A 23,943-nucleotide genomic window follows, 5' to 3' on the forward strand; every position below is an offset into this window, starting at 1 on the left:
AATATTTCAGGGAGCACGATACCACCACAAAACCCTGTTCCGAAAAACCAAAAGAAAGAAAATACAGGCCCAATCAGATAATAAAACTGAGTGGAGATAAGAAGCAAAAGAACATGAACAACTAACAAGGGGCAAGATGAGCTGAGAATAATAATGTGTGCCTAAGAATATTATATCTTCTAGCCTACAAGAACAGTGACTTCATTAACAAAAACAGAACATAAACTGGAAAAGATGTTTCGGACATACTAAATTTAAGGTTCCCAAGGAGCTTAAGTTATGGATAACAAAATGGCAGCTAACAATGTGAATATTACTTCAAAAGGATTTTTGCAGTTTGGGAGTCAGGAGGGTACACGTAGCCTGAGAACAGATGTAGTTATCCAACAAGAGTAAATAAAGAATGAAGAATAAAATCCTGGGAAACAATGGTATCTGAGAGGTAAACAAGGCAAAAATATACAATGGAAAACATAAACAGGAAGAAAGATAGAAGACCTTTGAGAAAACTTAAGTAACACCGAGAAGAAACTTAAGAGCAAATAAAATACAACACAAAGGCCACTAGATGTTTGGACCTACCATACCCAATGAATGAAAAAGAAGCCAAATTATTTGGAATTAAATGACACTGCAGACAGTTGTACATGTTTGAATGACTTAATGCCAGTGAACTATATACATTTCAGAAATAATCAAAATATTGCATTTCTACATGTATTTTACTGTTTTGTTTTTTAAGTTTGCTGTTTTTGAGATATGATCTTACTACATAGACCAAGCTGTCTTGAACTTATTTATCATCCTGTCTCATCTTCCCAAGTGCTAGGACCACAGGCACACTTCAACATACCCTACAACATATGTTGTGCTGTGTTTAAGTTGTTTTAAGTTGGCAAACTCTAAGCTCCCGTCTCCCTGTAAATATTTTCAATAAGCCATTAAACACACACACACACACACACACACACACACACACACACACACACTCCTATAACTGGACAGTAGTCGAAGTAATTTTGTAGGAGTTATAAGAAATCATTTTCAAAACAGCAGGAAGGAACTTCTTTCCTTGCTTTTCCTACCCAAACAGTCTTTAGTCTTGGGCAACTGGCAGAATGGGTCCCATTCCCACCTACCTTGAACTCAAGGCAGCACAGAGTAAAGGTATACTGTTTATGTCTGTTCCTATCTATACGAGAATAACTAATGGACCAATGGCTTTATCTGTTTCACATAACTGAGAATGCAGACAGGTAGACAGTGGTGCTACTCATAAAATTTTGGTGAATAGAAGGCTACTACAAGCTCCACTAAGAACTGAGACAAGAGACTGGGAGCATGAGAGATTTATGATACAACACAATAATAGACCAGTGAGACTATTTGGAGTATTTATACTCTCAAAAGCAGCCATGTATCTGACAGTATTTAGAAAATCACCTTCGTGCCAAGACAAAAAAAATGTTTAAAAACAAACAAACAAAAACCCAATAGGCCTTAAACTCTCACCATAAGGCAAGCCTAACTAGATGAATGATTAAAAGAATGTGCCAACACACAACAGCATGGACTAATAGAGGTAGTTTTCTTTTTTGTGAGGCTTTTGTGTAGTTTTGGTGTTTGTACATCTAATATTAAAAAGAAATTTCCATCCAAACAGCTGAAGATAAACAGATGAATACACTAATCACTAACAAAGAAGTAGAGTGCTTTGATTCCCAGCACTGAAAAAACTAGCACCATGGCTCAAGTCTGTAGAGAAAAAGGATCTGAAGTTCAAGGTCATCTTTATCTACAAAGCAAGTTCAAAGTCAGCCTGGAATACATGCAAGAGAAGTGACATTGTCTCAAAAAACAAAATGAAAATTTAACACAACACTGTGGAAAATGAAAATCTAATTTTATTTCCAAAGTTAACATATTGTAACAAATGGCTAATTTTTTATTTTAAAACTCACAAAATAGACAAGGCCACATGCCTTAATTCAGAATAAAAATAAATGAACACAAGGCATCCTCAAGGAAGCCTAGACATTGGATTTACTAACAAAAGAAAAAAGAAATTCACATCAAATGTAACATACATTAAACTGATAAAGAGATGCAGATTAATCAAAAGAAAAAGAAAAGTTTCACTAGCATCACTTAAAAGTTGTCCTCCAAATATTATAGAATTGTATTTCATGAATATATAGACTATACAAATCCACAGGGACAGAAAGATTGGACATTATCTCAAGATGGAGAAGAAAGGAATACAGAGCAATGATTTCCTAAGTACAGAGTTTCTGTTTTGTGTGATTGAAAAGCCCCACAGACAGACAGTATTATCAGGACATAATATCATGAATGTAATAAACCATATCATAAATATAGTTATTGAATGAATACTGCATACGTAATCAATGAATACCAAATGTAATTAATATCATGAGTGTAATTAATGAATATCATGAGTGTAATTAATATCTTGAATGTAAGTCATGCCACTGAATTGTGAACTTAAAAAATGGTTACAAGTGCAGGTATTACGTTCATTAAAAAAAATAAGGTGGAATGTAATCACCACACATTATATATGTGTATGAAATTGAAGACAGCAAAGTTCTAAAATAGAAAGTGGTGATGGTGTTATGGGCCTATGAGGATACTGCACTAAAGTCTATCAAATTGTGCAAACAGGCAAATTGTATACTATGTGAATTATTTGTCAATAAAGGTTTTATAAAATGTAAAAAAAATAAAAAATAAAATAAAATAAAAAAAGACATATCCAGTCTTGGTATAAAACAGTTCCAAACAAATAAAGTCAGCTGAGATTGTTAACAAAAATTATTTTCTTTGCCTAAACAGATCAAGCACAGTGCACCCAGAAGTACAGTGGCAAGTTACTCCCAACAAATGAGAATAACAGGCAGGCAGGCAGCTTTGCTTAAAAGGCCAAGACAGCATGAACAGCAGAAACTATGGAATACGGGAACTCTTAAGTAATTGAGGCTTTCTGAAAAGCAACCACAAAAAACTAGAGTCCAAAGAGAGGACCCCCAATAAAACACTGAAGATAAATTCTCCAGTACAAGAGAAAGAGTTGCCAACAAGTCTCACATCGTTTTTGCTACTGTTTAAGTGTGAAGACAAACAAGAATTGCATTTCCACTGGACTCAAAGAGACTGAGCACCAATAGTAATTTTGTGCCAGAGATAGTATTTTCTTCTAGAGATTCATCCAGGTTACTGCAAATAATTGTGATTTGTTAATTTTTATTACTCAGTATTATTTTTACCATATGACTATACTAGAGTTCATTTTATTACTCATTCAATAAATATTTAAAGTTTAAAAAGTTGTCCTCAAAGGAAAGTGCAAAAACGACACACACATAGTCAATCCACCAAAAGGTATAGCTATCTTAAATGTGTATGCACATAACTACAGAACTAGAAATGAAGCAAAAACTGATGAAAATAAAAATAATACATAATTTTAATTGGCAACCTAAACACTTCATTTTCCACAATTGATAAACCTAGGCAAAAGAACAGCAAGAACTCAACATTGTGAAACAACAGGATCTGACATGAAACATCCCACCTCAAAACAGCAGTATTCACATTCTTTTAAAAAATGATTTATTTACTTGACATGCATAAGTGCTTTGCCAGCATGTACGTCTATGTATCACATGCATGCCATGTGCAAATGGAGGTCAGAAGAGAGTGTTGGATACTATGGAACTGAGTCACAGGGGATTGTAAGCCACCATTTGCATGCTGGAAACTGAACAGGTCCTCTGCAAGAACAGGAAGTGCTTAACTACTGGCCATCTCTCCAGCCTAGTACTCACGTTCTTTACAAGTGCTAACAGGTGCTTACCTAGACAGTCTGTCTCCTTTGCATAACAAATCTCAACCATTCAGAAAAATTAAAAACTAAATGTGTTCTCTAATCAAACTGTACTCAAGCCACAAAAAACAAAAAGATAAAAGGAAAACATCCAAACAAATGGAAAAACAACAGATGTCTAAATAATTCATGAGTTAAAGAAAGTATTGAGGAAAATACCAATATATATTGAACAGATAGAAAATGGAGATACAACATGCCCAAAATATGTGAAATGCAGCTAAAGCAATGCTGAAAGGGAATTGTATGCTATTAAATGCTTTTATCAGAAAAGAGGCTGAACTGGACAGTGGTGGTGAACACCTTTAATCCCAGCATTGAGGAAGAAAAGGCTGGTGGATCTATGGGAGTTCAAGGCCAGCCTGGTCTACAGGGCAAGTTCCAGGACAGCCAAGCTACAAAGAGAAACCCTGTCTCAAAAAAAAAGAAAGAAAGAAAAAAGAGCTAGGCTGCAAAAAAACTGAGGGGTAGAATGCCAGCTTGCCTAAAACAAAAACAGTAATGATCTTCAACCAACAACCTGAATTCCTTTCTCAAAAAAACTAGACAAAGAGTTAAGAAAAACTAAAGCAAAACAGAGAGAATAAATATTAATAAAATTATACACAGAGGACACAAGTAAAACCAAGAAAAGGTTCTGACAGTAACAATCAAACTAACAACCTAGCAAGCTTATCAGAAGAAAAAAAAACAACACAGAGCAGTAGTATCAGAAATGAAATAGATATAATCACTAAAGATCTTGAAAATAGAGAAAATATAATACAAATAATAATTTTAAAAAACTAGACACAAATGTGGCAATTTTGATGAAGCTGACAATTTCTTGAAAAGGAAAAACTAAGGCAAGTAATTCAATATGAATATATCAATTAGTATAACTCTTACCAAAAAGAAGAGAGAGCTCTAAGGCCTGATGATTTCTCTAGAGACCTCTATCAAACCTTTAAAAGAATTAACAATTTTATGAGTTTGAGGCCAGACTGATCTACAGTGTAAGTTTCAAACCAACCAAAGCTTTATAGTGAGACTGTTTTCTAATTTTAAAAAAAGAACTTCAAACAAAAGAAAAAAGACAGATTCTCATTTACTTCCACATGCAACCTGTTACAATACGTTGTCTTGGTTGAAGCATGAAAACACAGCTTCATGAACATATGTAGCTAGAAAATACATTTTAATAGCCTTTCCAAATTACTGTGAAAATTCCCAACTTCTATGTCACTGTCACAACTGGCATCTCTTGAAATTAACTGTTCCATTTTGTTCTTTGAATGGATTTTATTCAGAAATAATTTTTTTTTTTTTTTTTTTTTGGTTTTTCGAGACAGGGTTTCTCTGTGTAGCTTTGCGCCTTTCCTGGAGCTCACTTGGTAGCCCAGACTGACCTCGAACTCACAGAGATCCGCCTGGCTCTGCCTCCCGAGTGCTGGGATTAAAGGCGTGCGCCACCACCGCCCGGCCAGAAATAATTTTTTAATACCATGCATTTATCAAAAAGTACTGGCTCACTCACTTGTCTCTTCTAAAATGTTGATACATTTTATCATACAATAGAGACAAATAATACTTATTAATGCCACCCCGATCTCACACAGAAAAAACAAAACACAAACCTGTAAATATGAAAAGCAGTTAAGGCAGGGCAAGGTGGTGCACATGGTGGTAACACACCTTTAATCCCAGCAACTCAGGAGCAGAAGCAGGAGGATCTCTACATGATGCCAGACTGGGATAGCCATGACTACATAGAGAGACCCAGTCTCAAACAAACAAAACAAAGCAGTCAAGCTCATAGTCACAAAAGTTTCCAATAGCTAGTCAACATAAATGTTTTGACACATCCACACAAACAAGCCTACACATAACTACATTCTTAATATTCAAAGGCCATATTGTTAATTGCAACAAATAAATGTTCAGTTCTGTCTTAGGACCACCATCTCTTCCTCAAATACCCATCTTTTCCTTATATATGAATGATGACCCACCCTCACCCTCTAACCGCCCCCCCACCCCTCTCCAAGTTCCTTCTTTGTGGTGAATCCCTTTTCCTATTCCGAGACCCTGATAAATATTCAGTGTAGGATAGTAAACTCTTCATCAAATAAAATAATATTCACTCTTCCCATAATCACTCCCTGTGCTTAGTTTTTTGTCAGCTTGACAGTAGATAGCATTATCTGGGAAAAAGGAACCTCAATGGAGAAAATGGATCCATTAGACTGTACTGTAGGCAAGTCTGCAAGGCATCTTTTTGATTAATGATTAATGTGGGAAGGCCCAGTCCACTGTGGACAGTGCCACCCCTGGGCAGGTGCTCCTGTGAGCTATAAGAAATGTATCTAAACGTTAGTCTAAAGAGCAAGCCAGTAATCAGTTTCTCCATGGCCTCTGTTTTAGTTCCTGTCTTTAAGTTCCTGCCTTAATTCCCTCAATGACGGACTACAAACTGTAAGCTGAAACAAACCCTTTCCTTTTCAAGTTGCTTTTGATCATAGTGTTTTGTCACAGTAATAAAAGGAAACTGTGGTACTCCCTATTTTATTTTACCCAAACTATTACTATGTTACTATTATTTAATGTTACTATTATTTAGTACTGAATGGTATGCATGATGGTGTCATTAACCATGACCCCATAACTCTTCACCATTATTCTTCAGAACACATTTCATGCTTCATAGCTTATTTAACTTACTTTGCAGACAGTACAAAGGTCTATTTGTCTTGCCCAGGATAAACTGGAAGACTGACCATGCTGGTATTTATCACATCATCTTACTAGGAAACCCTGATCATCCTAAATTTGAATTTTCAGGATGAATAATAAATACCTTCAGCAATAACAGTCATGATCCATAGCTAATATCAGAGAAGCAAATGTCAACAAACCATAGCAAGGAAAATCATCACTCAATGTAACAGAAATTTCATCCACAGAATGATCAGTGATGGCTGATGACCCAAGCCTACACTCCAGAAGACAAGTTCTGCAGACAACAAAATTAACCTTTATGGATCATCAGATAGTTTGCAAACCTCCACATTCCAACCTTTGCTTGTTCCTATATCTAATTCACAGCAGTAGCAGCCTAATGTCAACCATCTGGAAACTTGGAACACAAACTGAGTAGTTGAGTGCCTCAACACATTGCTCCAATTCTGTTTGTCAATACCCACAACTTACCTAAATGACAAGATGGTTATTGGCTGCATTCACACCCAAAGTTGTATCTCCTTGAAACTGTCTATCTGTAAAATAACTTTACGGAGCTCTAGTAAAGGACATCTAGTTCCTTAAAGAACACAAATCAACAGAAGTACAAAATCCTCCCATGTGGCTGCTTTGCATTGAGAAAATACATTGGAGACAATGCACATATCCACATTCTAGGTACAAAGGGCTTTCACGGTAATTACACAGACAAGACAGCTATTTGTTTCTCTAAAATGTTCAGGCATGGCCACTGACTCTCCACTTAATTCTCTCCTGCTGCTTCCACAGGCAGCTCAGTTCTCAGTAGACAACTATCTTAATCTCATACTATACCACAGGTTCAGACAAAGATCTCACTTTTACTCATCTCATCATATTCTTTTTTTAAATGTTTTTAAATTTTATTTTTTACTTATTAGTGTTTACACAGCATGGCATATTTGTGGAGGTCAGAGGACAATTTATGGGAGTCAGATCTCACCACAATGATTCCAAGGACCAAACTCAGGTAAACAGGTTTTGCTTTTACCTACTGACCCACCTCACCAGTCCCTCATCTGCTCAAGTTTGTGATTACTGCTTATAAGATAAAATATCCCAGGACTCTGTTGTAGAATATTTTAAGCTGTGTTACTTTTGTTTACGTTGTATTTGTTTAACTCTGTGAAGCTATGTTACTTTGCCTGTCTAAAACACCTGATGGCCTAATAAAGAACTGAACAGCCAATAGCAAGGCAGAAGAAAGGATAGGTGGGGCTGGCAGGCAAAGAGAAGATACAGAAGGAGAAATCTGGGAGAGGAGGAAGAAGTAGGCAGAGAAGGAGAACTCCAGGGGTCATCCACTCAGCTACACAACCTGCAATGGAGTAAGAAAGAAAGGTATACAGAATAGAGAAAGATGAAAGACCAGAGGCAAAAGAAAAAAGGGTTAATTTAAAGTTAAGAAAAGCTGGCAAGAAACAAGTCAAGCTAAGGCCGGGCATTTATAAGTAGAATAAGCCTCTGTGTGATTTATTTGGGAACTGGGTGGCAGGGCTCCCCAAAAGAGCAAAAACAAACAACAGGACTTATTTTCACAACCCTGTCAATAAATATTTGTTAAGGTCTTTTCCCTATGACTTCATATCTTTCCTTGCCACTCAAAATTTTAGATGCTTACATTTTCTTTTAATATTCTTCATTTATTGCATTCTGTGTACCAAGTATTCTTTCCTACTCGCTACAGGAATTACTTATCTTTGTGGCACATTAAATTGTTATAGACTTCCTAATGTTCTACATACTAAATATCAGCAAGTCTGCCACTTACTAACTGTATGCTGTTAGGTAGCAAACCTTATCTTATATTTATAATATGGCAATAATATGTTTCATTTAATTTATAAGACTATTGTAAATATTAAATGTGACAAATCTTATAAAAATGAGCGTTATTAGCTTGTGAACTCTCATTTGAAGTTCAGAAACACTGCGGGAGGGCGGGGAGCAACACACAATAGTATAACCAACAATGAGCCAGGCACTGCTCTAAGAACAAGTGACATATCTGTGAACAAGACAATCAGATACCTGTTTGCATGGGCTTACCTGAAGAGCTTCAGTATCACAAAACATAGTAGCTCAGAAGCCAAGGTCTTAAATAGTCTAAATATATTTTTATTAAAGAAAAAACATAATCTAAGAATTTCTAATCTCTTGATTTTGTGAAAATATTTGTTCTTACATATAGTAAACTATTCTTGTATCACTTTTTCACATTAAACCATTCCAGACACAAAATTGATTAGTCAATGAATAAACAAATGTAATAAAGAGAATAAGTCCTTTTCTTATGGGAGGCAAAGGAATAGGAATTAAAGAAATGTAATATTTTTTATCTTGCATTTTTAATTTTTTTTTATAACTCAAAAGTCCAGGGTTATTTTAAACAGGAAAATATTTTCTCTGTAGAAAATAGTAAAAATGATAACATTTCCCAATAAGCCCTTTTAATAAGCCAAATGATAGCTGAATTATACATATAAATATTGACTAGATTCTGGGATAAAGAAGAAACCTATCTTCATCTGTTCAGAGAGCTATGTTTTACTTAAGTTGTGTAAGTGAGATTCCTATTCATCTTCCCCTTCACTGTTTGATTATGGCAGACATTTTTCAATAGGCTAATCCATAATCTAAAAAGATTTTAGCCTCCGCTCCTGAAAGTATGGCCAGCATTTTCTTTCATCAGCTCAAAACAGTATAAATTCTTAATAGTGAAATGTTTCACTAAAGTTTGCCCAGTGATTGGGCAAAACCAAAATTTATTATAAGCCACAGTCATCCTCCCTAGATCTGTGGGTTGCAGTCTGATTGTCCTTTGCTTTATATCTAGTATCCACTTATGAGTGAGTACATACCATGTTTGTTCTTCTGAGTCTGGGTTACCTCACTCAGGATGATATTTTCTAGTTCCATCCATTTTCCTGCAAATTTCATGATGTCATTGCTTTTCTCTGCTGAGTAATACTCCATTGTGTAGTTGTACCACATTTTCTTAATCCATTCTTCAGTTGATGGGCATCTAGGTTGTTTCCAGGTTCTGGCTATTATGAATAATGCTGCTATGAACATAGCTGAGCATGTATCTTTGTGGTATGATTGAGCATTCCTTGGATATATGCCTAAGAGTGGTATGGCTGGTTCTTGAGGTAGATTGATTCCCAATTTTCTGAGAAACCGTCATACTGATTTCCAGAGTGGTTGTACAAGTTTACACTACCACCAACAGTGGAGGAGTGTTCCCCTTGCTCCGCATCCTCTCCAGCATAGACTGTCATTAGGGTTTTTGATCATAGCCATTCTGACAGGTGAAGGTGGTATCTTAGAGTTGTTTTGATTTGCAAGGAAATGTAATAATTAAAGGATCACTCTATTAAGATTTGATATAAAATGAGTCTCCATTCTCCTCCCCTGCAGAAAAATCTGACCCAGGGGTCAGCAATTGGGCTAAGTAGATAAAAGTGTTTACCACCAAGACTGATACTTGAGTTGCATCTCTGGAATCCACATGGTAGTATATAAAAAATAAATAAATAAAAAACAATTTAAAACAGTAGAGGTTTCTGGGCTACACGTTGCTTTAATGGAGGCATAGACCCACTGCTTCCTAGAGTTGGCGGTAAATGTACCACTGCCATGTTGAAAAGCTGAGGTGGGTGGAGTATACTAGCCACGCAGTTTAACAACTTAAAATCTCTCCTGGTCAGAGAAAGATTACAGATTCACAATAAGACAGATTCAGATGAAATAAAACTCTAAACTGTTTACAACGTGTGTAAAATGTACGTAGGCTTGAAAGGAAGAAGAAAAGGAGAACAGACAGTTTTATATAGAGAAATAATTTTAAAAAATAAAGTATTTAAAGAGAAAGTAAAATATTTTTAAAAAGCCACATAAAGATGGAAACCACACAGTCTGGATTATATTGTCTTTGGGGTTTTTAACTACGGAAAGATATTTGATTGTAAAAGCTGTTGAGTTTTATATATATATATATATATATATATATATATATATATATATACATATATACATATATAATATATATATATATATGTGGTATCTGGACTTCAAAGTTTATGTCTAAGGATATGTTACTTTGTAAAAGAGGTTCTGCTTTTGTTTCCACAGAAGATGAGAACCTATGGATTGCTTCCAGGCTAATAAGGTTTGATTAAGGGAGACCCCCTGAGAGGTCTCCAGATGTTCCAACATCCAGAACAGCTTCAAGGCAACTGGCTCAGTCAATACAGCCTCACAGACTACTCCAGTCAGGACTTGAGCATAATTCTTAATTTTCTCAGGATCCCCTTAAGATTGCCAGCACCCTCATTCAGCAGGAAGTAGTATGAGAAACTATGCCCAAATTCCCAAAATATTGTTTATATACATTTATTTAAAGAAGATTATAAATGCAATCTATTTCTAAAGAAGGAAAGGGGATATTATAGATATGATATGATGAAAGGCTAGATTATTGAATCTACTTTTAAAGAGCAACAACTTATTTGAAATGTTTTGCATTGCTATAGATTTTAGTTTATTACAAATTTAAAGTTAATTTTGTTATACTGTATGTATATTTCTACTTTTGTTTAAGGTATTATGTTTATGCAGTTCATTTGAAATTGTAATGTATAATTAAGAAATACAGATTAATAATTAGTTATCTATGATAAACTAATGTTAGTTAAATTTTCTAGGTATACATGGATATATTTCATTTAGGTAGGTCATCTTTAAACACTTTAAAGACTCAAGACTTTCTGGACAGTGAGACACGTCTGCTCCTGGCAGCACCAATTACTTCAAAGAGAATGATGGACACTGAATAAACTCATTATAGAGTTTGCTTTCTTTGTGGCAAAAGTTAGCCACTAGGCAAAAAAGTGTCCTTGCGTCAACTGATTGACCATATGTTGTATAAACTGGACATGCAGGACCCACAGGAAGGTGACCAATGGACTTTGCAAGGCAAGATGGTCCTTCAGGTTCCTGCTTTGGAGAAGAAACTGCCAGACATTCTATAGGACATGGAGAGAAGTGACTGAGAGACTCTAAGCCTATAGGCTGAAAATGGATGTCCCAACCTTACAAAGGAACTTCAGGTAACTGTCCAGGTAGCCTGCTGTCTCTGTCATTCTAGGTTTTTGGAAGCTGCTTACAATGTATTTCCTGTTTACTTAGGTAATATTATATCCTTCTGAGGTCTTTGATGTAGCTGAAGACTAAATAGTTATAATTTCCCTTGGTTATGGAAAAGATAAATTAGATATGAAACCTTAGACTCACAAATATAGGATAGAATATTTTCTTTAATATTACAAAATACAAATAGATTAGATACTGTAACTGAAATTCTTGCTTGATAACTGTTTTGTTATATGTAATTTTACTAGGTTAAATTTAAAACCTTCCTTTTATTTAGACAGAAAAGGGGAAGTGATGGGGGAATGTCTTTCTGTATGCTGTGAATATATGTTGCTCTGATTGGTTGATAAGTAAAGCCGTTTGCCCTATGGCAAGGCAGCTTAGAGGAAGATGGAAACTCCAAACAGATAGACAGAAAGAGAAAGGAGAGACAGAGGAGATGCTGCTAGCCGCCGCCAGGAGAAGCAAGATGTAAAGTACTGGTAAGCCACAAGCCATGTGACAAAGCATAGATTTACAGAAATGGGTTAATTTAAGATGTAAGAGCTAGCAAGAAGCCTGAGCCATTAGGCCATAGAGTTTGAAAATAATATAAGCCTCTGTGTTTATTTGGGCCTGAGAGGCTGCAGACCAGGTGGGACACCGGAAAACTTCCAGCTACATGGTAGGAGAAATCTGATTCCTACCAAACTGTCCTGATTCCCGCCCAACATACACCCAAATACATAATCACATGCGTGCGCACATACACACACAAATAATAATAATAATAATAATAATAATAAGAAGAAGAAGAAGAAGAAGAAGAAGAAGAAGAAGAAGAAGAAGAAGTAGTAGTAGTAGTAGCAGTAGTAAAACTTAAAAATCAGATCTGTCACTTTTCCTGGATTCTGTATCAAATCTGATTCTCAAACAAAACAAAACATGTCTCTACCAAGCAAAATGAAACAAACAAGTCATTTCTGCCAACAGAAAATGCTAATCCTCTCCAACATAGCATAGTGATTAACTGCTTTTCTCTTCTAAAAGGAGTATCTTAAATGGGAGGCAAGGCTTTTCCTATTTAGTCCTACTCTGATTTACTCTCATTTCCTACTAGCAGTTTCCCAAGAGATGCAGGAGACATAATATCTAGCAACCTATACATACAATCACCTAAAACCTACTAAAAATACAAATTCCACTACACTACCTCTGTTGACACTAGTTCTCAACTTGTTAAATGTATTTGGTTCTGAGTGAACAATGAATAAGCATTTGGAAATCCTTCACCATGTCATCCAAAAATAATGAATGACACAAAGCAGCACTGAAGATCCCAGTTGGTAGCCCTCAATTCAGTCCTTGGAACTAATTAGAAATACCTTTTCTAATGTCAGAAATTTTAATAATGAAGTTTTTTTAAAAGTAATGTCCAAAAATATATATAAAAAAATGGATAATCATTATTTCAGTTCCCTTAATGATGGCCTTGGGAAGATATGTGGGAATGTCTAGTGTGATAATTTTTTCTTGATTACATAAACTCCTATTTCCACCCTTCCTTCAGCCACCTCTAAAATGCATGGTGTTAAGCTGGTTCACTCTTCAGTGCTGAAAATGAGCAGGCCAAAACTCATTAGCTAGTACTCTGACCACTGTTTCACATACTGGCACATAATCTGAGTTGGCCTGATCAGTTAGAAACTCCAATTGAAGGTTAAAAGAGAAAAATTTTAGTGTTCACTGTACAAGCAATTTGGAAGCTAATCACAATCAATCATCTTGCAATCCCAAGAAGTTGTCTACCCATGAAAGAAGACAAAACCAAGGAAGCAGATGTAAGAAAAACTAGTAGCCAGTCACATCATCTAAGCTCTGAATCAAAGGCATTAACTGAAACTGAAATCTACCTATGACTGATTTAAGAGCAGTATGTTCTTTATTGTTTATACAAATGTGGGTTGAATTTTCAAACCTTTCCAATCAAAAGATTCCCAATGGTAGGTAAAAAGTCTTTGATATAAGCCCTTAGCCTTTAGTTCACTACATTTCAGTAGTTACTCTGTAAGTACTGGAAAGATGAAGAGAGAGAAGTGAATGAGCTGAATGATGCCATTATAAAACAAGCTCACTGTTTTCACTAATCTAAAACTCTGATACATGAGGTTAAATAACTTCTTCTATTTAAGGCTGTAGATGGTATGGGAGATGTATCTGAGTAGGGTATTGTCAGAAGGCCCTTCAGTAACCTGGAACAGCAAGATAAACTCCCATACTTTGCAGTCAGGTCAGATAAATTTGACATGTTGGTAAAAGAGGCCAAAAGCCAACTACTTACCAGGTTACACCACTGTTGTGAGCTTTCAAACACAGCTATGAAAAATGTCCAAGGCTTATCTCATATCAGTCTGATCACAACCTATGAAGCACATTCTTAACTCCATTTTATATACTGGGAAAACTGCAGTTTAGGAGAGTTTAAGTTACTTAGCCAACACTCTAAGAATATCTGGTGAACATCTATGGTATCATCAATCTTGCCCCACTGCTGTCATTTTCCTAGATACTAGCCAGTCCTATAATTCTCATGTGATCCTCATCATAAATGATTAGTTAAGTAGGCGCCCAACTTAAGTATAAACAATCGATTTTTTTCTTTCTGAGATCTAGACTTGACAGTCAATGATTTGAAGTTAGTGATCAAAGCTAAAGCTGCTTAGATGTGATGCTCTGGTCTCTGGGCAGCAGTATTTTCAAATGTGACTAAACCCTCTCTGAGGAGAAAGAATGATGCCAATATAAAGAAAGAGTGAGAGGAGAGACAGAAAGAGCCACTGAATCTTCACGTTAAAGCAGATTAGTTTTCTTTGAATCTATAAATTCATTTTGCATGCAAAAATTTAAGTTGAGTCTCATCACCTACAAGTTCAGAGAAAAAAGAAAAAGGGAAACCAAAGAGTGAGGAGTGTACAGGATAATTATTTACAGTGCACAAATATTAACAGGATTAATATTCAGAATTCAACTAAGACCTCAAGAATTCTCATTAAAGGTAAAATTAGCACACAAAACAGACACATAGGCAACTATATAGATGAGTTCAGAACCACACAAGAGGTATGCTATAGTGAGAGCTTAAACCAAAAGTTCAACACAGTTATGAGGGATGTTGGGAATATAAAGGTGAAAAAACTGATGAAAGAACTCAAGGCAAAAAAAATGATAGGCTTTGGAAATATGTTACCAAAATGGTAAAAACAAGATGAAATACTACACACAGCCTAAAGAGCAATGTTTCTGGGGAATGGTGGAAATGAAGACAAAGCGAAGAGGTAGGGCTGAGATTAAGAAAAAAATACATTATTGATTACAACTGGCAAACAGCTAGACTAGACTGTTAGTCCAAGAAGGTTGAGTTAAAATTTGGACTTGGATGGAGGAAACAGTGACAGAAAGCAAAGATCATAGTAAAGGAACATTTAAAATTAAGTACTCAGCCAGTGTGATGGCACAACCCTTTAGTCCCAGCACTCAGGAGGCAGAGGCAGGCAGATAAAGAGCTCCATGAGTTTCAAACTAGCCTGGTCTCTGTCTATAAAGACCAGAGAAAAGTAACTACTGATACCTGTTCATTTCATCTGCATAATTAAAACCTATGAAATATTACCGTGATCCTCAAGTTTATTATATATATATATATATAATATATATATATATATATAAAATATATTCAGGCTCAAATAAGTTATATAATCTACCCAAGATCATACAACTAAATAAAAAACTGAACTGTGAAATAGGGAAGTAGATAATAATTCACTTGATCAATCCAAGTTCTTTTCCACAAGGACAAAATAATGAAGATAAACAACAACATGAATGGTGACAATGATAGCTAATATTGACTCATTATCAGGAACTACTAGGCATTACCCTTTCTAACATTCCTAGCAGTCCTAAGAAAAACTATACTTAGTCTTACTTGAAGATGATACGCTTGAATCTTAAAACTCATAGGAAATTTGTCCAAAGTCACTAGGCTAATAAGTGGCTAACTTTGTTGGTTACTAACCCAGAACTCATGCTCTTACCCACTGTACAACTATGAGCCTATTAGAGGTAGGGAGTATGCTGGTTAGTTTTTTTGTCAACTGACACAAACTAGAGTCATCTGGGAAAATGGAATCTCAACTGAGAAATGTATCCATAAGATTTAGCTGTAGACAAGTCTGTGGGTCATTTTCTTGATTAATGACTGATGAGGGAAGGCACAGCCACAGTGGGTGGTGCCACTCCTAATATATTAAGAGCCCTTAAAATGCAGAAAGAAAGTTGTAAAGAGACAAAAACAAGTAAAAATTTCATAGAGTTCATAAAAATATGGACCATAAAAACATGAAAAGATGGGCTTAGAGAGATGGTTCAGCAGTTAAGAGGATTTGCTGAGGACTCTAGTTCAGTTCTCAGCATCCACATGGTCATTCACAACTATCTCTAAATCCAGTTTCAGAGAATCCAACCTCTTCTAACCTCTGGGGACACCAGACATCCAAGTGGTACATATGCATACATAAGTAAATTATATATATATATATGTGTGTGTGTGTGTGTATACATACATATATATATATATTTAATATATATTTAACTTTACTTATAAGAGAAAAATAAAATTACATTAAGATACTACTTCTCACCTATTAAAGTTAGAAAGTGCTAAATATATTATTGGTAAGGACAATAAATACTCTCATTTATTACTATGGGAATAGCATCATTCCTAGAAAACAGACTCCTGCAATCGCACTTCTAGCAATCAACTTTTAATGACACTCTGCATTATAGGACTAAACCATTCCTCATGCTCTAACATGCAGAATAAATCATCTGAGGTAGCAGGGGGTTGGTCACACCAAAGGAAGTAGCATTATTCCAGCAGCACCCATTCTTGTTTAAATCTTCCACTGTTAACAGGTTTGAGGTTAAGTTATAGGTAACCAATATTGAACTTATAGCACAAGCAGAAAACAAAAGGCAATGTATTTTATGCACATAAATGAAAGAATGGTCTGTTCTTGTTCCACAAAGAATCTGAAGTTGGAAGTCAAACATTCTATTCCAAGTAAGAGTTTCAATATTCTGTAACTCTCACTTAAACTGTTGGTCAATTTGGGAGCTATTAGAGTTAGTCTATCCTGAAATGTACTATTTAATATAGCACTGAATAAATGATCCAAATTGTCAATGGACGAGTGATCAACTAATAGCTCCATCAATAACGGATTTTTTCAATAAATTTGCATAAGCCCAAGTATGTATGTATGCAAACACAAGTATGTATTTATAGATAGGTATGTATGACAATGGCAAAACTTATGTACAATAATACTAACAGCAAAAACTTAACACAGTATCCATTGATAATGAGACTGAAGAAATAGTATTAACATCTGTCTTATTTAAGATTTTTATTGCTGTGAAGAGACACATGACCACAGCAACTCTTATCATGGAAAACATTTCATTGGGGTGGCTTGTTTAAAGTTTAAGTTTAGTTCATTATCATCATGACAGAGAGCATGGTGGCATGCAGGCAGATGTGGTACTGGAGAAGTAGCTAAGAGTCCTACATCTTGCAGGCAACAGGAACTAGACTGAGACACTGGTCAATATCCTGAGCAAAGGAAACCTCAAACCCTGCCCCCACAATGACATACTTCCTCCAACAAAGCCATGTCTCCTAATAGTGCCACTCCCTGAAATTACAGGGGCCAATTTCATTCAAACTACCACAACATCCACAAAGTAGGGCACTATGCGGCTACAAAAACTGCATTCCAGTTTTGTATAAGCTATTTTTTGCCAGAAATATGAATATAAGCTTATACATATATGTAGTACATGTGCATTTGTCTTTGTTTATAAAAAGGATTGCTAGAGTAATATTATTTTAAAGCATAAAAATAGGGGATTAGGGATTTGGTTCAGCAGTTAAGAGCACTGGTTGCTCTTCATAGGACCTAGGTTCCATTCTTAGTACCCATATGGTAGCTCACAACCATCTATAACTCTGGTTCCAGGGAATCCAACATCCTCTGGTCTCCATGAGCACTAGGTATGCACACAGTGCACGGTCATACATGCAAACACATATATAAAAAAACACATATATAAAATAAAAATAAATCTAAAAATTTTTAAATAAAATTAAAGCAAAATTAAAAAAGGAAATCCAGGCAGTAGTGGTGCACACTTTTAATCCCAGCACTCAGGAGGCAGAGGCAGGCAGATATCTGAGTTTGAGACCAGCCTGGTCTACAGAGCTAGTTTCAGGACAGCTAGGGCTACACACAGAGAAACCATGTCTCAAACAAAACAAAAACAAGCAAACAAACAAAAAAGAGAATAGAGATGGCATATGCAAATGAGAATTTCTCAACTATATATTGAACTGAGTAGAAGGGAGGGAAAGAAGGGAAGAAAACAAATTTCTAAATACTGAAAACAACTTGCATTGAAATAGTCTAAATAATAGTAAGCTGGTTAAAATTCAAAAATAAAATATTATAGCTCTATTAACCAAATAAGGACAAGAAACAACTGCAGGCCAGTAGCAATAAGAATTTAAAACATCACCAAAAATAAATTTTCTTGGGATAATAATTTTCAAACCTGGGACAAGAAACCTGTAAGATGAGCCTCAGCATCTTATGGCAAAAACAAGTGCTCTGTCAAAAATTATTAGAATCACATACAAACATGAGAACATGAAGAGACTCCCATTAGTCAAAAATAGATCAAACTACCCAGGTCAGACGGACCCGTCATCAGGGAAAGATGCTCACCAATAAGCCTGGCAATCTGAGTTTCATCCCTGTAATTCACACGGTAGAGGGGGGAAAAAAGCATCCCAAGTAGCTTTTCAGGCAATAAATACCTTCCTCTGCAAAGTAGCAATTAAAAGCTGAAGAATTCATCCTTTATATTATGAACTGTATTTCAAAGTAAACAGCCATAGGTGGTGACAAGTCCTTCTCTCAACAGAATTAGTTAATAAATGTGAAGGAATACTAAAATTATACATAATATGCTTCTTGCTGTGATGCAAAAGAAAAGTCACATCTATGGGAAAAAGTCCAACATAGTTAAACCACCACCACTCAGCCATTTAAAAGACTTAAAAGACCAAACAAAATAAAACCAGTAACATGTAATGTGGGACTGTTTAGTTTGCAGAAACCCAGATTTTAATAAAGTAACTGGATTAAAAAAACAAAATCTGTTTTAGATACTCAGAGAAATGTAAATATAAATTGTAAATTAATGATAACAAGGAGTGTGTGTTAGATATGATAATAGTCATTGTGGTTATAAGAAAATGTCCTTTGTTTTTGGTTTGGGATTTTTTTGAGACAGGGTTGGAGCCTGTCCTGGAACTCGCTCTGTAGACCAGGCTGGCTTCGAATTGACAAGAGATCTGCCTGCCTCTGCCTCCTGAGTGCTGGGATAAAGGCGTGTGCCACCACTATCTGGCTTGTTTTATTTTTTAAGAGATATTAAGACCCAGCGGTGGTGGCACAGGCCTTTATGCCCAGCACTCAGTAGGCAGAGGTAGGCAGATTTCTGAGTTCGAGGCCAGCCTTGTCTACAGAGTGAATTCCAGGACAGCCAGGACTACACAGAAAAACCCTGTCTCAAACACACACACACACCACACACACAGAGAGATAGATACAAAAGCATCTTCTGGGAAAAATAATATATAGAATTTAACATATTTTGGTAAGAAAAGGGTGAATGATAGTGAAGCATCATAAAATTCTGAGAAATGCAAATGCTGGGCAACAGAGGTACATTATCTTACTTCTGTGTGTTTGAAAATTTTCCTTATAAAATATGAAACTAAACTCAAGCATAGTATTTCCCCCCTCACCAGAACTAATTTTCCAGTTTGAGTGTGTCTAAGAATCCAACATCTCACACATAATTCTAGGAATCATCCCCAAATATTCTGATTTTTGGTTGCCTAGGCATAAGCCCAGAATCTATTTTTAAACAAATTCCTCAAGTGGATCTGATTCAGAAAACCCATACTCATGTATGAAAATTACATACTTTTGGTAGTTTGGATGCAACTGACCCCTATAAGTTCATAGGGAGTGGCATTACTAGGAGGTATGGCTTTGTTGGAGTGGGTATGGCCTTGCTGGAAGAAGTGGGTCATTGTGGGGGCAAGCTTTGAGGTTTCCTATACTCAAGATATCATCCAGTGTCACAGTCCACTTGTTTGTTGCCTTCTGAGTAAGATGTAGACAGTACCATGTCAACCTGCATGCCACCAGCTCCCCGCCATGATGATAATGGACTGAACATCTGAAACTTGAATCGAGCGTCCCAATTAAATGTTTTCCACTATAAGATTTACTGCAGTCATGGTGCCTCTTCACAGCAATAAAAACTCAAACAACACTCAAGACAGCTTTACCACAAGTCTTTAAATATATCCCAAACTTTAAAGTGAAAGCACAGTGTAGATGTAACCAACCGTCTTATTAAAATAAGAAACACAGAACCAATGTAAAAGAGAAAGCCAAGAGGTCAGAGCTCAGAGCTAAAATCTTACCTCCTGCGGTGCTCCTACCTCCCCGAAAGAGAGCTACTTCCTGTGTGTATATCTTTAAATAGTCTTTCTGTTCTGCCTTCTCACTGGTTGTAAACCCAAACGCATAACTGCCTCGTCACTGCCTGTAAGTACAGCCCTCCAGATCTTAAAGGCGTATGTCTCCAATGCTGGCTGTATCCCTGAACACACAGAGATCTACCTAGCTCTCCTACCAAGTGCTGGGATTAAAGGCGTGCGCTGCTGCTGCTGCTGCTGCTGCTGCTGCCGCCGCCGCCGCCGCCGCCGCCGCCGCCGCCGCCGCCGCCGCCGCCGCCGCCACCACCACCATGCTCTTGCTATAGCTCTAATAGCTCTGACCCCCGGGCAACTTTATTTATTAACATACAATGAAAACCACATTTCAGTACAAATAAAATACCACCATAGCACAGATCGTACATACCTTATCTCTCTACCAAGCCTTACCCTAACACTATCTTAATGTGACAGACATTTAGTTAATCCTTTCCCTGTAATTATGAATTCCATGAAAGCAGGACCCATGTTTGTTTGTTTGGTTTTTGGGGGGAGGTTGTTTGTTTTTTCGAGACAGGGTTTCTCTGTGTAGCTTTGAAGCCTGGCCTGGAACTCGCTCTGTAGAGCAGGCTGTCCTCAAACTCATAGAGATCCCCCTGCCTCTGCCTCCCAAGTGCTGGGATTTAAGGTGTGCACCACCACTGCCTGGCTCCCATGTTTGTTTTTAACTAACTATGGTGTTCCCATTTCCTTTTAGAATTCCAAACACTGAGTACAACTGGATGATAGAAAAAAGGAAAAGGTATTAACATGACCCACTGTTTCAGTTTAGTAGAGAAAGTTATTACTGGAGGTTAGACAATCTTTTAAATTAGGACAAAAGTAAAGATAACCTCTTGCCGATCTACAATATCAGATTTTAATTTGACAATATCAGACTTTAATTTGACAATATCAGACTTTAATTTGAGTACCTAGCCTCCTGCTAATCACTTAGCAATTACAAGAAAAGTGCACTTTGTATTTCATAATCCCAAACAGAAAAGACCTATATTTTACACAAATAAAATACATACACATATTTTACTCACTCACTCATGGGGAGGTCATTTTTGTTTTGTTTTTATTTTTTGTTTTGAGATAGGATCTCCTATAGGCCAGGCTGACCTTAAACTCACAATGTAGCTAAAGATGACTTTGAACTGCCTCTACCTCCTAAGTATTAAGATTATAAATTTGTATCACTACTCAGGGTTCACACATACATTATAGTGGATATAAAATCAAGTGTCTTAATTATCATTTTTGTTCAAAAAGCACAAACTCCTAGAGCAGCAGTTCTTAACATGTGGGTCACAACCCCTTTGGGGCAGGGGTGTCAAATGACCCTTTCACAGGGGTTGCTTAAGACCATCAGAAAACACAGATATTTACATTATAATTCATAATAGCAGCAAAACTACAGTTATGAAGTAGCAACAAAAATAATTTTATGGTTGGGGCTCACCACATGAGCTGTATTAAGAGGTGCCCCAGAGTTATAAAAAAAAAAAAAAAAAAAAAAAAAAAGGTACAAAACACAAAACCAAGTGCCAAACAGAACAATTAAAGTCATATTAGGGAACTACTTCCAAAAACAGCATGACCCAAAGATAGTTTCTATAGTTATATTTCTACCCCAATATCATTTAAATGTATAAATTTTATTTCTTAAATAATAAACCAATGATAAATTTTCAATTCTTTTAAGATTTATTTTATGTGTATGACTGTTTTACCTGTATGTATGTATATGTACTACATATGTGACTGGTGTCCTCGGAGGTCAGAAGAAGGTGTCAAATCTCTTAGAACTGGAGTTACAGATGATTATGAACCACAATCTGAATGCTAGGAACTGGGTCCTCTGCAAGGGTAACAGATGCTCTTGAAACTTCTAAGACATTTCTTCAGGATAATTTAAAAGGATAATTTAAAAATTATAATGACTCATAGACTGTACAGATACAAAGGACATCAATAACTAATTGATCCAACTCTTGGTCATTCTACAAAAAACGAAATTGACATGAAAAAATTTTAATTGGTTACAAAGAGATAATAAATAACAAAACAAGACTATGGGAATGCTTTAAAATCATGCCAAAGCATATTTTAAAATATTACCATTTCCTGTGATGAATTACAGTACAACCTAGATGTTCATCTTTTAAAAATATGTACAACTACTTATTTTGTATGTGTATATGTGGTCATTTTAATAGGGATGACCCCCAAAGGTTCATATATTTGAATGGTTAGTTTTCAGGGAATGGTACTATTTGAGAAGGATTAAGAGGTGTAGGCAAGTTGGAAGAAGTGTGTCACTTGGAGTGGATTTTGAGGTTTCAATAGCCCATGCCAGACCCAGTCTCACTCTCTCAGGATGGGGCTCTCAAACAACACCTCTCAAACATCATGTCCACAACCATGCCTGCCACCATGCTTCCTGCCATGACAATGCACTAAACCTCTGAAACTGTAAGCAAGTCCCTAATTAAATGCTTTCTGTGGTGGTATTGTGTTCCCCAAAATATTGTGTACTCTAATAAATTTATCTGGGGTCAGAGAACAGACAGCCACTAGATACAAAGGCTAGAAAATGGTGGCACTCACACCTTTAATCCTAGCATTCCAGAGATAGAAATCCCTCTGGATCTCTGTGAGTTCAAGGCCACATTGGAAATAGCCAAGCAAGGTGACACACGCCTTTAATCCCAGAAAGCCAGCCTTTAATCCCAGGGAGTGGTGGTAGAAAGCAGAAAGATATATAAGGCGTGAGGACCAGAAACTAGAAGATTTTGGCTGGTTAAGCATTCAGGCTTTTGAGCAGTAATTCAGCTGAGACCCATTCCAGATGAGGACTCAAAGGCTTCCAATCTGAGGAAACAAGACCAGCTGAGAAGTTGACCAGGTGAGGTTAGCTGTGGCTTGTTCTGTCTCTCTGACCTTCCAGTATTCACCCCAATAACTGGCCTCGGATTTTATTAATAAGAACTTTTAAGATTCCTGCTACAGCTTTCTCTTAAGAGTTGCCGTGATCATAGTGTCTCTTCACTACAACAGAATAGACAGTGTGTGGGCAGGAACACATACCACATGTGGAGGTCAGAAGACAACTAGTAGAAGTCAATTCTTTCCTTCTACCATGTGGGTTCCAGGGATATAACTCAGGACATCAGGCTAAGCAGACAGTGCCTTTAAATGATGCGCTAATTCACTGATATCTATCCATCTTCTTATACATACATTTTTTAAGATTTATTTATTTATTTATTTATTTATTTATTTATTTATTATGTATACAGTATTCTGTCTGCATGTATCCCTGCAAGCCAGAAGAGGGTGCCAGATCTCATTACAGATGGTTGTAAGACACCATGTGGTTCCTGGGATTGAACTCAGGACCTCTGGAAGAGCAGCCAGTGCTCTTAACTGCTGAGCCATCTCTCCAGCCCCTATACAT

The 23,943-nt window shown here is 36.3% G+C and overlaps 1 protein-coding gene across 1 annotated transcript in view; it reads right to left on the reverse strand.

The window, feature by feature from the left end:
• The window catches only part of Rock1 (Rho associated coiled-coil containing protein kinase 1), a 117,554-nt gene that overhangs the window by 86,171 nt on the left and 7,440 nt on the right, over positions 1-23,943 (reverse strand). The window lies entirely within an intron of this gene.

Source organism: Peromyscus leucopus, chromosome 19 (assembly GCF_004664715.2).
Source record: "Peromyscus leucopus breed LL Stock chromosome 19, UCI_PerLeu_2.1, whole genome shotgun sequence".
In the NCBI taxonomy this organism is placed as follows: Eukaryota; Metazoa; Chordata; class Mammalia; order Rodentia; family Cricetidae; genus Peromyscus; species Peromyscus leucopus.